Source organism: Myotis myotis, unplaced genomic scaffold (genome assembly GCF_014108235.1).
Source record: "Myotis myotis isolate mMyoMyo1 unplaced genomic scaffold, mMyoMyo1.p scaffold_m19_p_10, whole genome shotgun sequence".
NCBI lineage: Eukaryota > Metazoa > Chordata > Mammalia > Chiroptera > Vespertilionidae > Myotis > Myotis myotis.
This window is the reverse complement of record NW_023416314.1, coordinates 69,314,139-69,331,156: the sequence shown is the minus strand read 5'-3', so window position 1 is coordinate 69,331,156 and position 17,018 is coordinate 69,314,139. Positions and strand designations below refer to the sequence as shown.

The following is a 17,018-nucleotide window of genomic DNA, read 5'->3' as shown; positions in this document are numbered from 1 at the left end:
CAGAGAGGAGAGGATGTAACAGATCCAGGTTAGGTCCAAGCTGCGTAACTATTTTCTCCATAAAAGAAAGAGCTTGTTTTCACCCCTCATAAGCAAGAATGTTAGGCATAAGTCCTCCTCTTTGTGAGTTTGTTGAAGAGCTGAAGAGGGATTATTAGCAGTGTTTTGACTTAATTGCCTTTAACCAAGTAGTTGTTGCAATGCTTTGCTGCGTTTTGTCCCCTTTTTAATGACATATTCAGTTATGAAACATTAGGCAAATCTAGTAAGAGGAGAATAGGGAGTAATTGGATTTTTTCCCCTAGAGTGAACTCAGATGATGACTTTATCTTTTTTAATTTTTGAAGAGACAAAAGAAAACACCAAAAATAATTTAGTGGATGTAAACAAGAAACATTTTGCTGCAATATCTATGTATATTTAAAACACTCAGAAAATTGTGGTTGACCACTTCTCCCTTCTCTTTTGGGTGGAAAGGGCTGCTGTCTTGTATTGTGACTGCAGGCCTGACTGTGGTCTGGTGAACACGGGGGCTTCATCTGGGGGCACAGTGACTGCATGTGCCTGAGCCCCTGTGAGCACAGCAGAGGCACATGCTCAGGATGTGGGCTGGTGCATGTGGCAGCACTGAGCTGGGGAATGGAGCCAGGGGTCCAGGGTGCTGAATTCTGTACCATGATGATGTGCACATTGTGTCTGCCGGTGTTCTCTGTGTCTGCCTTCCAGGGAGGGAGAACTAAATTACCCTGTTGAAGGGGAAACATAAAAGGAGATTTGATGGTAGTTTTTGTGTTGGTGGAAATTTAGAGATAAGTTTCACTAAAGGAATTTAGTGGTTGATATCAGAGAAATGGTACACACAGGCTTCCTTTTTTTTTTTTTAACTCTAAAACCCGGCCCTACTGTCCTTACAGTGAATTGCCATTTGAAATTTTCTTCATATTCAAGAAATACAAGCTTCCTTCCATATCTTATTTTAATGGCGTATGAGTTATGTAAATTTTTTTACATTTAGAGTGAATCTTAAAATTTAAGCATCCGGAGGACAATTAGAAATAAAAACATGTGACTTAAAAAAACCTTAACAACACAGGTTTTTGAGCAAGAATCTTGCATAGTAAACTTTAAAAGGCATAATGTCTTTCACTTGAACCATCTTTTATAGAACAACATACATTTCTTAAAGAGACACTGTCAAAATGAACTCATTTTAAAAAAGTACATGTGGACTTTTAAATGACATTTTGAAATTTATGATGGAAAATTATAATACGAATGTGATTTAGTTTCTTAAAAATTCTTTAGCTTTTGTCACTTTTATTTTAAATAATGAATTGCTATGTTTGAAGATCAGGTTCATTTGGACTATAATTGACTCCAGAGGGTGCTAATGAGCACCAGACACTTTCTAAAAATTTATATTGAAAATGATTTTTATTACAATGATGTTTCCTTTGCATTTTACTCTAGTACTTGAATATAAATACATATTTTGCCTAACAGAGCTCAAAACAAAGGTACTTAGGATATTTTTTTAATTGGGCAAATAATTTACCGTTGTACTTTGAAAATTTCATTGAATTTGTGCAATTTCTATAAGCCACTTTTGAATCCCACTTTTGAAAGCTTGTTTAATATTTCAGAAGAAAAAAAACTATTTCACGGATATACAAGATAAATCCTAGCACTGGATACATTTTTCATCTTTTAAATTTAGATAAGTTTGCAGAGATATTTATTTTATCTTTAGAAAGAAGCTGTTTAAAAAGTGTATTCCAAAGTTAGATTTTATAGAATTAACATCTAGCTATTAGAGTTCCAAATAACATATGCCTTATATATTCTAGCAGGTAAAGTACTTTAAAACTATAGTGTGATAATTTTAAGAAAATGATTGGAGTTTTAAGATGAGAAGGCTTTTCAAAAATTGTCCTTTTACCCAAACTCAGAAGATGGTGATGTTGAACATATACATTAAGAAAAAGGTTTATGTTACTGGAAGAAAAGCTTATTAAACAAAGTGAATTGTCATTAATTGGAATATAAGTCACTTCAAAAAATGAATTTTAACATAAACCTTTGCATCCTATCAGACTATGAAAAAAAATGATGTATTTCTTTTTTTCCTGACTACCCCTCTATTTAACATTTCTTCTGAAATATCACACTGTTTTCATTACTGCAGGTAGAAGCCATAATGGAAGAATTCTTTAGTAATTTGATATGAAATTGTGTTTCATTTCTTTTAAGGAAGTGTTGATCATAGAACACTATACCTACTCTGCATAGTTTGGTTGCCATCGGCAACATGTGGCTATTGAGCACTTAAAATTTGGCTAGTGAGACTAAGGAACTGAATTTTTAATTTTATCTAATTTTAATTTAAAGTTAAATTCACAGCCACCTGTGGCTAGTGGCCACTGTGTTGGGCAGCATAGATTTACAGTGCCTCTGCTAGGTGATAGCTGTATCAAGGATTGAATTATGACTCTGCTAGTCTGTATGCTTCATATCAGGGATTAAATTATGACTTTGCTAGTCTGTATGCTTCATTCATTCCTCCACATTTTTATAATCTTGCTTGCGATACTGTATAATAATCAAATTTATGTGAAAAGGAGGGGAATTGTGTCCTGAAAAGAAAGTTGGTAAGGTTTAAAATCTGTTTAGGTCTGGAATCCTGTGACTTTTAAAACCCACAAATTAAATTGTGTTTGCCCTTTGGGTGTGTCTCAAACCATGAAGGTTTTCTTTTGTGCTTTTGAGATAAAAATACAGATACACACGATATGACAGTGACTGCAAAACAAAATGCTGATGTAAACAACACCAAAGAAACAGCAAACCAGAACTCACAGGTACCTGCTTAGAAACTTTATTTGTTGTAATGTAGCCCGCGAATCACACAAGGACGCCTCAAGAAGTCGAATTAAAGAGTTTATTTATTGCAAATCCGGGACTATGAGGGGGCATTTCACTCTCCCAGATCTCATAGTGCCCGCCCCAGCCCCAACACCAGATTTATATAGGCAAAGATCACAAAGTTATTGATTACATCCCAAGGTTTGGAATGAGGAACCTGGTTTGCGAAAAAGCAGTTTACAGAAGCAGAAGCAGTTTTACTTAAGCATGTTATCTAAATTATAGTTTTGGGTCTCTGGGTCACTGGGTCAACAGGGACACGTTAACTGGAGCCCTCTGACCTTGGGATAACTGTGCTGTCCTTCCCAGGTAAAGGAAAATGTGCTTTCTAAGACCGGTATGACCACAACCAATGGGATATTCACATTACAATCACTAGGGTATTTAATCGAATGGGATACTTTATATAATTCAGAAAATCAAAATAACTTTTCTATTGTTAAAGCAAATAAGTACAGAAGCCAAACAGCAGGGTTAAAGTTAAACTATAGTTTCTACCTGAGATGATTGCTACCATACTTCAATTTGGGAGTTGGTATGCTTTTCTGAATGACCTTAAGTATAACAAGTCTTCCTACTTTGAGAGTAAACTTGAGTATTGGAAAGAGGAAATTTTTGCTCCTATCTGATAAATAATGATAAAAAAGTTTGAATAATGCCTTATAGTTTCCCAGGCAGTTGCAGTTCCATCTTTTTGGATTATTAGCTACCTTTTCTTCAGAGAAGGAACCATGATTTAATAAAAAAGATCTATTATTCATTTACTATTATATGTAGATTTCTATGTTAGGAATGGGAGAACAATTCCTTTCCTGGAAGAACTAACAATTTAGTGGGGACGATTAAACAAATAAGAAGTTATAATATGGTATGCCCACTGTTATGCTATATGTATGCATAGGGTGCAGTGGAAGAGCAGGCGAAGCACGTGGAGCGGGTGATTGATGAGGCATCAGGAGTCCACCAGGCACAGAATCGGGAGAAGGGCACTCCAGGAAGTGCAGTCAGCAGGGGCAAAGGTGTGACAGTATTGATGTTCTAATTCAGTACAGTGAAGATACCTGAAAACTCAGGTGCACAAAATTTGGTCTTATATCATCTTGACCTTGTTTTTCTTCTGGCTCAGTCTGAAGAAGGGCTGGCTAAAAATAGCTCCTGGTACAATGATAAATAAAGCATCCAAGTAACAATTTCAAGGAGAAAGGTAAAACTAGATTTAGTTACAGTATTTAGCAAACACTAACTTAGAATACTGGTGTACTAATTAGAAATCATTTTCTTTATTAAAGCAGATTCCTAAGGGCCCCTTCTTGTTCCCCTCACTATAATATAAGCTCCACAGGGCTTTAATTCACTGATATTTTCCCAGGTTATTATTCTAAAAATCATTGTGAATGTTTAAAAGTATTAAAAATGTATTTTTTCAAAATTGAAAAATTCACACATTTCCATTACTCGGACTGACCTTTTCCTCAGTGTTTCAATTACCAATTGCTGTATAATAAACTGTCCCAAAACTCAGTGGCTTAAGCAAACAGCCAAACATATTGTTAATGATTTGTGGATCGAGCATTTGAGCATGGTTCAGTGGAGACAGCTTTGCTCTATTCCACATGGTTGGCTGGGGCATCTCTACTGAGGAAGAGGGAGCCTCAGTTCTCCTCCATGTGGCCTCTCCGGATGGTCTGTAGCAGGGGTGGGCATAGTTTTTGACTCGAGGGCCACAATGGGTTCTTAAACTGGCCCGGAGGGCCGGAGCAAAAGCATGGATGGAGTGTTTGTGTGAACTAATATAAATTCAAAGTAAACATCATTACATAAAAGGGTACGGTCTTTTTTGTTTTTTAGTTTTATTCATTTCAAACGGGCCGGATCCGGCCTGTGGACCGTAGTTTGCCCACGGCTGGCCTAATCATTCACTCTACTAGGTTGAGCTTCCTTACATCGCACTGAAATTGTTCCAAGAAAGTAAAAATAGAAGTTGCAAGGTATCCTAAAGCCTGGACCTGGAAGTCAGACAGTGCCACTTCTGCCACATTCTGTTGACTCAAGGGAGTCAAATCAAGCGGAAGGGGAAAGATGCCACCTTTTGATTGAAGAATGGCAAACTCCCATAGCAAAGTGGCATAAGAGGGGGAGGTATTGTTGCAGCCATCTTGGGAAAGGATCTGCTATGGTCAGCTCTCTGAGTGTAACAATTCACATTTTTTGCGCATTCAAAATACACTTGCCCATCTCCCAGAAGTCTTACCCCATTATGGCATCAATTTGAAGTCCAGGATCTTATTAAAGTCATGATGCACATGAAGTTTCTCAGGCACATGTGCTTCAGTGCAGCTTATGATCTAGAGGTCTGTGAACTAAGAAGACAAGATGTCTACCCCTACCACCTCACCTGCCCACACCCACCAGGAAAACTGCATAGTTAGTTACTGTGCAGTGATTGGCACAGCTGAATACTACCAAGAATCAGGCAGTTTTTGTTGTACTGTGTTGTGAAAACTTCATTGGTTCCTGAAGTGTTGATCTGGGTGTTTTTTTCTATTTATTACAAATGGGGTGGTCATAAAGGATCAAGTGTAATTTATTATTCACATTTTTTTGTTATGGAGAGTTAATTCATTTTTACTATTAAAAATGCTGGTATGACAGTATTCAGAATGTTCTAGAACAGTGGTTCTCAACCTTCCTAATGCTGCAACCCTTTAATACAGTTCCTCATGTTGTGGTGACCCCCAACCATCAAATTATTTTCGTTGCTACTTCATAACTGTAATTTTGCTACTCTCATGAATCATAATGTAAATATCTGATATGCAGGATGTATTTTCATTGTTACAAATTGAACATAATTAAAGCATAGTGATTAATCACAAAAACAATATATAATTATATATGTGTTTTCTGATGGTCTTAGGCAACCCCTGTGAAAGGGTCGTTCAACCCCCAAAGGGGTCGCGACCCACAGGTTGAGAACTGCTGTTCTACAGCCTTCCAGAGGTTTGTAACTCCTAGAATTGAAATCATAATTTAGCTAAGAGCAGAATCATAACCACATAAGGCAGGATTGAGTAAGGTGACTGGATTTGATGAATTAAAGCGCTGCTTGTGAAAGACTGTATATTCACTTTTGCATTTTAGCTAACAACTTTTTATTGTAGAGTTCAGATGCAGAATGAGATCAGGCTTTTCACCTCATCTCCAAAGTCATTTGCAGATAACATTTTGACAAGATCTGCCATTTAAGTCAGCATGGCTTAGAAATCATTTGCAATTTTATTTTTAAATTGTGATTTTAGGATATTATCCCAAGATGGTCATAATGGCACTCTGTTTTACTATAATTGGGCTGAGAGAAATTAATCTTTTACATAAGGTGAGTTAATGGCTTATTACTATTACCATTTATCATTTTTTAGTAAGTGAAAATCACTTAAAATTAAATTCAAATTCAGATATAGATATATTATATAGAAAATATAAGTGATTTAAAACCATGTAAAATATCTTCTCTTGCCAACAAAACATTCAGTTTTTCTGTCTTTGTGAAACCTTGAGTCAAAATGTGCTAGTGATTGAGTGTGTTTGTATTCCAGTGGTGTAGCTGAACCAGACAGGTCTGCAGCACAGTGGTTTATTTTTAGATACTGGGTTGCCATTTTTATCCTGCAAAAATATTCATCAGTGTCGTGCTGACAGGCCATCGGTTTTATAAATGTGTCACACAGGCCAGATTTTGTTCTTTGTCTCACTTTCCCTCCAACTCTTCTTTTCCCTTTGATTTGTTTATACAGCTGTTTGGAGGAGGAGGATGTCTTTATTTCATGAATTAGATACTTCAATTCACAGATTTTCAGTATCACATAGTTCATTCATCTATCTGCAGCTGCTTCTGCATCTCTACTTGTCTATTATGGGAAACTGCTATTGAGCTGAAGGCCAGATTGAATATTCATCATCCAATAATATCTATTGAAAATCTATATGCCAGATTCTATTTTAGTTACCTAGATTCATCCATAATAAAATATAATAATTCCTACCCTTGTGAAGCTTACATTCTAATCGGGGAGAGAGGTGAAAAAAAACCCCCAAAATGTAAGTTATTAGTATATTAGAAGGTGGGTCTCAGAAAACGTTTCATAAAGAAGGGCCTATGTAAATTAGGTTATAAAAGAACAATGTAATTTTAGTAAGTGAGGGCTAAGTAAGAGAAAGGCACAAGAGAGGAACAGATTAAGAAAGGATGGTGGTGTGTCCTCAAAATGGACTCTTGGTGAGAGTGCTGTGTTAGTTATCAAGTAGCCACGAACCTCGAATATAAGTTTTTGTAAGATTTCTAAATTTAAAAAACTTCCCGTGTTACTGTTATTTTTCTCACTTATAACAGTTAGCAATCAGATACTTAAAAGAACTAACAATAATGATACTAATATATAGTTCTAAACAGTGCACTAAACAACAACAATAATAAAATATGGCTGATGCTTATATAATGCTAATTATGTGCCATAAACTTTTTTAAGGATTTGATATCATATTCATACTAGTATATTAATCTCTGAATTAAGTACCATCACTGTTGCCATTTTATAGATGAGTGAATTGAGGTAGTTAATTGGATCGAGGTATTTATCTTTTTTTTTTAAAATATATTTTATTGATTTTTTACAGAGAGGAAGGGAGAGAGATAGACAGTTAGAAACATCGATGAGAGAGAAACATCGATCAGCTGCCTCCTGCACATCTCCCAAGGGCAACCCAGGTACATGCCCTTGACCGGAATCGAACCTGGGACCTCTCAGTCCGCAGGCCGACGCTCTATCCACTGAGCCAAGCCAGCCTCGGCGAGGTATTTATCTTTAAGGACAACAAAGGAAAAAGACAACCAGAGAGATAGCATCTCATTCCATAGTCCAGTGGTTAGAGTAGGTGAGAAGACCGCTACTGGGGTTGAATCCCCAAAGCCTGAGCAAATGAACAAGGAGAAATTGAGGGCATGAATTGGGCCTGAGATGGCTGTATAAATAGTTTCTCCTGATTTCTGCAACTAAGCCTTACCATTAGATGTCATTTGGCCCAGAGCTCTATCATATTTCAGAGATACTCTTCCTGTTGCTAAGCCCCAAGCATATACCAGTACTTTGCTCAACAGGTACCATTAGAATCCTTTGCTCTTAGAGAGTGTCTTTGTTTTTTCACTTGGTTATCTCTTGAATTATATGAAAGAGGAATTTCCCAGCTTCAGCACTGGCCTTCTAATGGACTGAGCCTCCAAGATTAAGCACATTGAGGTAGTATCTGAAAACTCTTCTAGAAGAAATGTTATGACATGGCCTGTCTATTAAAATTTCCATATTGTTTCTGGTACACATTCTGTCCCTAATTAGAAACTGCCAGTTTGTCAGAATACAGGTGTAGTCCACTCTTTAGAAACTTAGTGTAAAAAAATAGAAATTTATAAAAATAGCTAATGTGTGTTTGCATTTTAAAAATATTTTTAAGGTTTCTATTAAGTTAACTGGGGGAGTTTGCTTTACACAATGAATTAGCAGATTTTATGTATGCAGTATATAAATGTGAAGCCATAGTTGTTATTTATAGGGTAAAGTTACTTAAATGTACTTTATGTGGAGTATTCAGTCATGATACAATGTCATGCTCATTCTCATTGACGGGAACAGTTGTGTAGTCAGATAAGCATATGACAGAGAGGACTGTGGCCCGTTAAAGGCCAAAAGGTCTGTGGAGCCTTACTGGTTCTGTTAGATCCAGCAGCCCTTGTCAGAAGGAATAAGTAGATTCCATCAGACAAATTTAATGTAAAATGTTACAGCAGTCCTCATTATTTTCAGTAGATATGTCCTTAATTATTCTTATTCTATATCGTATCCCCAAAGTAGCCCTGTTGTATTTAAAACATTTTTTTGTTTTCTTTTTTGAAAGATATTTTTATTGATTTCAGAGAGGAGTAGAGGGAGAGAGAGAAACATCATCAACGATGTGAGAGAGTCATTGACAGGCTGCTTCCTGCATTCCCACATTGAGGATCAAGCCCGCAACCCAGGCATGTGCCCTCACCAGGAACCTAACTGTGACCTCCTGGTTCATAGGTGGACACTCAACCACTAGGCCACACTGGCTGGGCAGCCCTGTTGTGTTTAAATCTGAGTAGAAGGCTCCAGGGAAGACCAAGGTTAGTGCACAGGACTACATTCAACCGACTGAGCCACTTGGCTGGGCTCTTTTATTTTTAAAAAAATATATTTCTGTTGACCTCAGCGAGGAAGGGAAAGGGAGAGAGAGAGACAGAAACACCAGTGATGAGAGAGAATCACTCATCGGCTGCCTTCTTCATGTCCCACTCTGGGGATGGAGCCTGAAACCCAGGCATGTGCCCCTGACTGGAATTGAACCCAGAACCCCACAGGCTGGTGCTCTATCCACTGAGCCAAACCATCCAGGGCTCTTCTATTGTTTTAAATCACAGTTCTGAGTTGACTTAATACTCTTTCTAAAACTTGTGGATGTGTGTGTTTTTAGACATTAAAGATGAGAGAGAAGCCATTGCTATGACTTTATATCCATCATAGCCATGGAATCATAGGGTCTTGGCCATACATTTAATGTATGACTACACTACAAGATGTTGACACTCAGGCTCAGAAATGTTAATTACTAGTCCAGGTTCATTTAGCTAGCAGAACTAGGACTAGAACATAGGTTTCCTGACTGCTAGTCAACTCACCACTATTTTATGTGGAATATAATCTCTTTAATTGAGAAAAATAGTGTATTATTACATGAAGCTCCTTTTAAAAAGATTCAGTTAGAAATGTATTTCGTTGAATGCTCATTTTGAAAAGTGTGATAATTGTTGAGTTGCTCAGCATAATTTCATTGGCAGTCTTGAGTTTTCCTAAAAAATAGAGTTTCCAGCCAGATGTTGTCTGACAGGAGGGAATTGTGCTTCCATGGTTTTGGCTCTTCAGGGATGAGTTTAAAACAAAAACAAACAAAAAACTAGTAGAGAGAATAGATTAGCATTTTTTATTTCCTTCCTTAAATTTGTTGTTGATATTAGTTAGTCATCAAGATATATATTGTAAATTGTTTATCAAATTGTCTTTTGAGGAAGCTGTTTTAAAGTTCTTGACCAGGCCAGCATCAGGGATGACAAGTAGACGAACTTGATTTCTCCTAGGGGTAAAGTACCTAGGGATGTAGTGAGGCCTATTTCCTTTGGCTGACGCATCAACATTTAGACCTTTAGGGAACTGTTTAATCTTTGAGGAAAAAGCAATTTTCACTAAGAAACTCTGGCTCAAAATAGGACTTTATTGTAGTGTTACTGTAAGATACCCAGTGGCTTAAAAGCAGAATAATGTCTTAGTAGGGAGGGACTTAATTATCAGAGTTGACTAATATCTAAAATGTCTTTGTTTAGAGGAATTTACCCACTTCTTACCTAAAGAATATTGGTTCAAAGCTTAAATGGGATGAATTAGGTTGAAACAAGCCAAATAACCTACACTATACCCTCCCTATATATCTACCTTGGTGTTTATAAATTTGGACCATTCAAAAGAAGTTAATTATTGGAATTAGCAATTAGGTTCGTTACAGCTCTTTCACTTTACCAGGCTGGTGTTATATATTTCAAGGACACTCAGATAGTAGATACTGTTGTTCTACTATAGTGCATTTGCATACTGTTTATAAGCTAAGGGAATATTGATTTCGTTATTACTCTACCAGTTAAAATGTGTAAAGTCATAAGGTATGTCAAAGCTAACATTTTTTATTTTGAGCTATAGGACTGTTCCAATTTGGACTTTTGGAAGTAACTTCAAACCTATAGGCATTTACGATATGTAAATTTCTTACATAGGAGTAGAGGCAATGCTATGGTTTATGTTGAACATAAAACAATTGCATAGGCTGGACAAGTCTCATTTGAATGTTAACTACTGCACATTAACAAGAAAATAAAACCAGGATTACATTGCATATCAGAGGTAAGACTCTCATAACTATTCCACCACTCTTTTTCCTTGCTGTATGTTCCCTGTGTTGATAGAGTGGCCCTGTGCGCCAGGTGTCCTGTAGGGCCCAGTAGCTCAGCCTCCCCAGTTACCTGGGGTGGACACTCTTGGTGCACTCTTGGTGCCTTGGTTGTTGTAGAATCACTGGGAGGAATTGAACTCCAGGCCAATTGGCTGTGAGAATCAGCTGTGTCTAAAGTGGGAGAACTTCTGTGCTGAAGACACCCTTCTGGGGCAAGACTTGCTTCAGTGGGGCTTTGGTGCTCCCTGAGTCTGCTCCCTGAGTGTGTCCCTTATGGATCTGAGGAGTTGCAATCTGGATGGTCCCCCTCTGACCACTGGGTACAGTGGCTCCTGGATCTAAGGAGGTGCTAATTCAGCCTCTGCCTGAGGCCACACAGCAGGAGCCACGAAGAGGCTCAGCTGTGAAGCAATGCAAGCTGCTGCGGGGCCTTGGGCCTTCTCTTGGAAGTTCTGGGTCTGCCTGGCTCGGCTGCAGTTAGGTACATTCACATGCAAAAGCCTCTGCCGCAGCCTGGGTGGGGCGGGGTCTCAGGGAATCAAAGGGCGGATCAAGGGGCTATGGCTGATTCTCCGCCCGGAGTTGCGGGTCTCAGTGACCCGCTAATTGCTGCAAGCACCTCTGAGGGAAAGCCGCCTTCAAGTTCGCCCGCTGCCGGACAGACCAGCTTCTCCCCATATGAGTCCTGGGTCCCCAGAGACTTCCCGGAACCGGAGTTCAGAGCAGTCGGGAGCTTGTGATTCAAAAAGACAGCCGTCCTCAGGTGCCACCCCCTTTCCGCGTGCGCGCGAGCCGCCGTACCTCTGCACTTGTACCTCTGCACTTCACCTCCGCAGTGCCTCTGGCTCTCAGCGTGCTTTTCTTTCCTTCTAGTTGTAGAATTTACACTCAGCCAGCCTTCCTGTTGTTCTAGATGATGTCTGCTCTGTCCTTTGTGGTAATTTTCAATTGTTGTGGGAGGCGGCAATTTCCCGGTGTTTACCTATGCCGCCATCTTGCTGGGAGCTTTTGATGACTGCTTCAATTTCTTCCATAGTTATTGGCCTATTGAGATTTTAAGAATTTTCCGGATTGAGTCTTGGAAGATTGTATTTTTCTGGGAATATGTCCATTTCCTCCAGGTTGTCTAGTTTGTTAGAATAGAGTTGTTCATAGTATTTTTTAACAATTCTTTGAATTTCTGAGGCGTCTGTTATTTCGCCTCTTTCATTTCTGATTTTGTTTATTTGAGTCCTCTCTCTTTGCTTCTTGGTGAGCCTGGCTAGAGTCTCATCAATCTTGTTTATCTTTTCAAAGAACCAGCTGTTGGTTTCATTGAGCTTTTGTAATGTGTTTTTTTTTTTGTCTCTATGTCATTTATTTCTGCTGTGATCTTTATTATCTCCTTCCTTCTGCTCACTCTGGGCTTTTCTTGTTGTTCTCTTTCTAATTCTTTGAGTTGTAGAGTTTAATGTTTTACTATCATTTTTTCTTGTTTTTTTTGAGGTAGGCCTGTAGTGCTATAAACTTCCCTCTCAGGACTGCTTTCATTGTGTCCCATAGATTTTGGATTGTTGTGTTTTCATTGTCATTAGTTTCCAGGGTGTTTTTAATTTCTTCTTTGATCTCACTGGTAACCCAATCATTATTTAGTAACATGTTATTCAGCTTCCAAGTATTTGAATTTTTTGGATTGTTTTTATTGTAGTTTATTTCTAATATTATGCCATTGTGGTCTGAGAAGATGCTTGGTATGATTTCAGTCTTTGAATTTGGGGAGGCTTTGCTTGTGACCCAATATGTAGTCTATTTTTGAAAATGTCCCATGGCTGCACCAGTTTAAATTCCCACCAGCAATATATGAGGGCTCCAATTTCTCCACATTTTTACTAACACTTTATTTTCCATTGTCATTTTAAAAAATTATGGCCAAACTAGTTTGCCATTGTAGTTTTGGTTTTCATTTTCTTAAGTGATGTTGAACATTTTATCATGTGCCTGCTCGCCATTTGTATATCTTCATTAGATGAATATTTATGCAAATCCTTTGCCCATTTTAATCTTGGGTTATCTTTTTGTTGATGAGTTGTAGGAGTTCTTTATATATTCTGGATACCAGACCCTTATTAGATAGATGGTTTTCAAATATTTTCTCCCATTCTTTGGGATTTATTTTTACTTTCTTGATATTGTCCTTTGATGTAAAAAATAAAAAAACACCCCAACATTTAGTTTTAATGAAGTCCAACCTACTTTTTCTTTTGTTGCTTATAGTTTTGGTATCATATCTATCCTTAGTTACTTTAAAATTTTCCTTTCTACTTTGGCTAGTGCTAACATTTATTGAGCATTTACTATGTGCCAAGTCCCATATTAAGTACATTATATACATTGTACCATGTAATTCTCAAACTATCCTGTAGGCAGGTACCATTATTAACATTTTTAATTGAATCTTTTCAATGACTCTATGGGACAGATAATATTGTCTTCATTTTACAAATAAAGAAACAGACAAATGAGGTTAACCAGCTTATGATAGATGGTAGAATTGGCATTTGAATCTAGACTTGAACCTTGCCCGTCTCATTTTAGGGCCCATATTCTTAACCACTTCATATATTCTCTTTGTATTAAATTAGCAAAAGCCTAACACCTTTCCATTATGGTTTTACTAGGCTTGTGGTCCAGAAGTAGTAACTTCTTTTCCCCCCCAGCCAGAATCCCTACTCTCATGAAGCCCCTTCCATGTCACATTTTGGTTGTCCCCAGAAAAAGCCACAGAGCATTTGAATCCTCTCTAAATGATATCGAGGCACAGGATTGATAGCTTTTTAATTCTTACACAGGCGTTTGCATTTTTAAAGAGGATGTGGAATTAAGTGAAATGAATCATTATCTGGAAAGGTTGTCAGTTAACCAAGTAAAGTGAAAAATTCAGGCAGAAGGTATTTTGGGGTTTTAGTGCCACCAGAAGGCATTACAAGTCCTTGCCTGGAAGTCAGCCCAGAGGATCAGCTGTCTTCAGCAGATCCTGCTTTTCAGAGCTTCTTTCTTCTCCCTCTTCTGAACCAATGGGCTGTTTTTGAATGTGTTTTGTTTTGCTTCTTGGTTTGTTAGGTTTTTAAGTGGCATGCTATAACTATCTGCAGTATTTGGTTGGGTCAAGAGAGGAGGAGGGAAGGCTGAAGAGGGTGGTCATTAGGGAACTAGAGAGGACTATGTGGGAGGAGCCTCTCTCCTGGGACAGCATATATGTACACTGGGCATTTTCTTTCTTTAGTAACATACTGTGCTTGAAAAAAATCTGTAACTTTCCCAGACCATGATGTTGCGGGAAATGCCTACAATATCTGGTTTTATGCATAATCTATTTTTTTTCCTGTAAATTTTTTACAATTAAAATATTATTAGAAGAACAAGTTACAATAGTCTTTTCTTATTTTGCATCACTTTCACTGATTACCTTTAATAAAAATGCAGGAAGTTGCTGCTGTTTTATTAACTTGCAGCCTGCATGCTTCTCTTTGTTCTTTGTTAGATATGAGCTGGCATGTGTTAGACTACGTTAGCATTTGCACTTGGGACTTCAGTGGTTTCTAAATTCAGCACTGCTCAGCCGGTTCCCCCTTTGCTTGAATCAATCGAGACTGCTATTTTTAGCAACAAAAGGGAATTGAAATAGCAATTTTCTTTCCATGTAATAGATCCCCAAGTGGAATACTGATGCAAGCTCTCTGTCATTTTCTATTCTCCCCACCCCCAAAAGCACTCAGAGGAAAGGCAGCTGTCATGGTTTGCGGCAGTATTAATCTTTAATCAATCGAGTGTTTTCTGCATCCAGGTGTTCAGGGAGAAAAAAAAAGGATCACGAGGAGGAACCTGCCTGGAATAACTAAGCTCTTATGCATGGGCTCTGCAGTCAGAATTTGGTAGGCAGTGGCAGCGAATAGACAGAAGAGCTAAAAATAACATGTTTGCTTCCAGTGCTCCTCTATTCTAGTCTATTTTTGATGTTTAATTTTGATAAGTTGATTTGGTACTTACTAAAAATATCTGTTCCTAGCAAATTGAGGACAAAAAGTAGAATAATTGTAACCTACACAACCTAAAGTATTGTTGTTGACTGTATAAAATCTGGAAGCTGAGCCCTGGTCAGTTGCCAGTATTTTATATAATCTGTAACAAGCTAGATACTTTCGGATGCCTAGTTGGGATATTCTTTATATTTGTCAGTTTCCATCTTCTCAAAGGCTTGCAAATTTTGGTTCTGGTGTTATCTACACTAATAAAAGAGAAACATGGTAATTGGCGTATGACTGCTACCCTTTTCATTGGCTAATCAGCGAGATATGCAAATTAACTGTCAGCCAAGATGGTGGCCGGCAGCCAGGCAGCTTGAAACTAACATGAGGCTTGCTTGCCTCAGTGACGGAGGAAACCAACGTTCCCGCTTGCGGCTGCAGGCCTCTGAGCCTGCAGTTTCAAACATTGTAACAAATACTGCCCAACTTCAGCCAGCAGGATCGCAACATTGTATGCAAAGGCCAGAAACCTACTTTCAGCAGCGGAGGCCTAAGAGCTGGAGCCAAGCCTCAAGCTAAAGCTGGTCCAGAATAAAAAAAAAAAAAAAAAAAGGAAAAAGGAGCATTTGGGTCACCCCCAGCTGGAAAACAGCCCTCAGCCCCTCACCCAGACTGGCCAGGCACCCCAGTGGGGACCCCCACCCTGATCCACGACACCCTTCAGGGCAAATGAGTTGGCCCCACCCATGCACCAGGCCTCTTCTATATAGTAAAAGGGTAATATGCCTCCCAGCACCGGGATCAGAGGAGCCGAGAGGCCTCCCGGCACCGGGATCAGCATGACGGGGCAGTGCCCAAACACCCTGATCGGCCCTGCTCTGTGTGAGGGTGTGGCACCCCCCCCCCCCCCCCCCCCCCCCCCGGGCCCTGCTCTGTGTGTGATGGGGTAGAGCCATAACCTCCCCATCCGCCCTGCCCTGAGTGTGAGAGTGGCGGCGCCCCAACCCCCTGATTGGCCCTGCTCTGTGGGTGATAGAGGGTGGCGCCCCAACCCAGTGATCCGCCCTGCTCTGTGTGTGACAGGGGACGGTGCCCCAACTCCCCTATCGGACCTACTCTGTGAGTGACAGGGGGGAGCTCCCCAACCCCCTGATCGGCCCTGCTCTGTGCGTGACGGGGGGAGCTCCCCAACCCCCCTGATGGGCCCTGCTCTGTGTGTGACAGAGGGCAGCGCCCCAACCCCCGGATTAGCCCTGCTCTGTGGGTGACGGGGGTGGCGCCTCAACCTCCCCATCGACCCTGCCTTGAGTGTGACAGAGGGTGGTGCCCCAACCCCCCAATCGGCCCTGCTCTGAGCCCGACCAGGGGCTGCACCTAGGGATTGGGCCTGCCCTCTGCCACCCGGGAGCAGGCCTAAGCCAGCAGGTCGTTATCTCCCGAGGGGTCCCAGACTGCGAGAGGGCACAGGCCGGGCTGAGAGACCCCCCTCCCCCCCGAGTGCACAAATTTTTGTGCACCAGGCCTCTAGTATTTATATAGGAGACATAGCCTTTTTTATTTCCTCTCTTCCCTTCTTTTTTTTACCCCTACCTCAGGTCTGCCCCTGGCCATCATATGTACTCCCACACCTCGTAGGATTGTGGGTAATACCTGAGGCTATTGGTTATGGGTGATACCTGTAGCAATTTTTCTATTTGTAAGGTCAACAGTGGTCACTCAGACCCTTATGGCAACCTATATGATGAATGCTAGTAAGAGGGAATACAGAGTACAATTGGGACAGAGAGTTTTGAGATCCTGTTAGTCTAGAACAGGGGTCCTCAAACTTTTTAAACAGGGGGCCAGTTCACTGTCCCTCAGACCGTTGGAAGGCCGGACAATAGTTTAAAAAAAAACTATGAACAAATTCCTGTGCACACTCCACATATCTTATTTTGAAGTAAAAAAACAAAACCGGAACAAATACAATATTTGTATTTGCATGCATGTGGCCCGCGGGCCGTAGTTTGAGGACCCCTGGTCTAG

General features: G+C 39.7%; 1 protein-coding gene across 5 annotated transcripts in view; it reads left to right on the top strand.

The window, feature by feature from the left end:
- Positions 1 to 17,018, top strand: part of HSD17B12 (hydroxysteroid 17-beta dehydrogenase 12) — a 137,747-nt gene that overhangs the window by 24,027 nt on the left and 96,702 nt on the right. The window contains exons 1-2 of one of the 5 annotated variants that reach the window (XM_036326130.1): positions 6,216 to 6,298; positions 10,814 to 10,940. The exons of 3 other annotated variants lie outside the window; for them this stretch is intronic. The gene's annotated coding sequence lies outside the window, so the exon portion shown is untranslated. Of the gene's footprint in view, positions 1 to 6,215; positions 6,299 to 10,803; positions 10,941 to 17,018 lie in introns of those variants that run through there. One more of the 5 variants, XM_036326131.1, reaches the window with a different exon arrangement.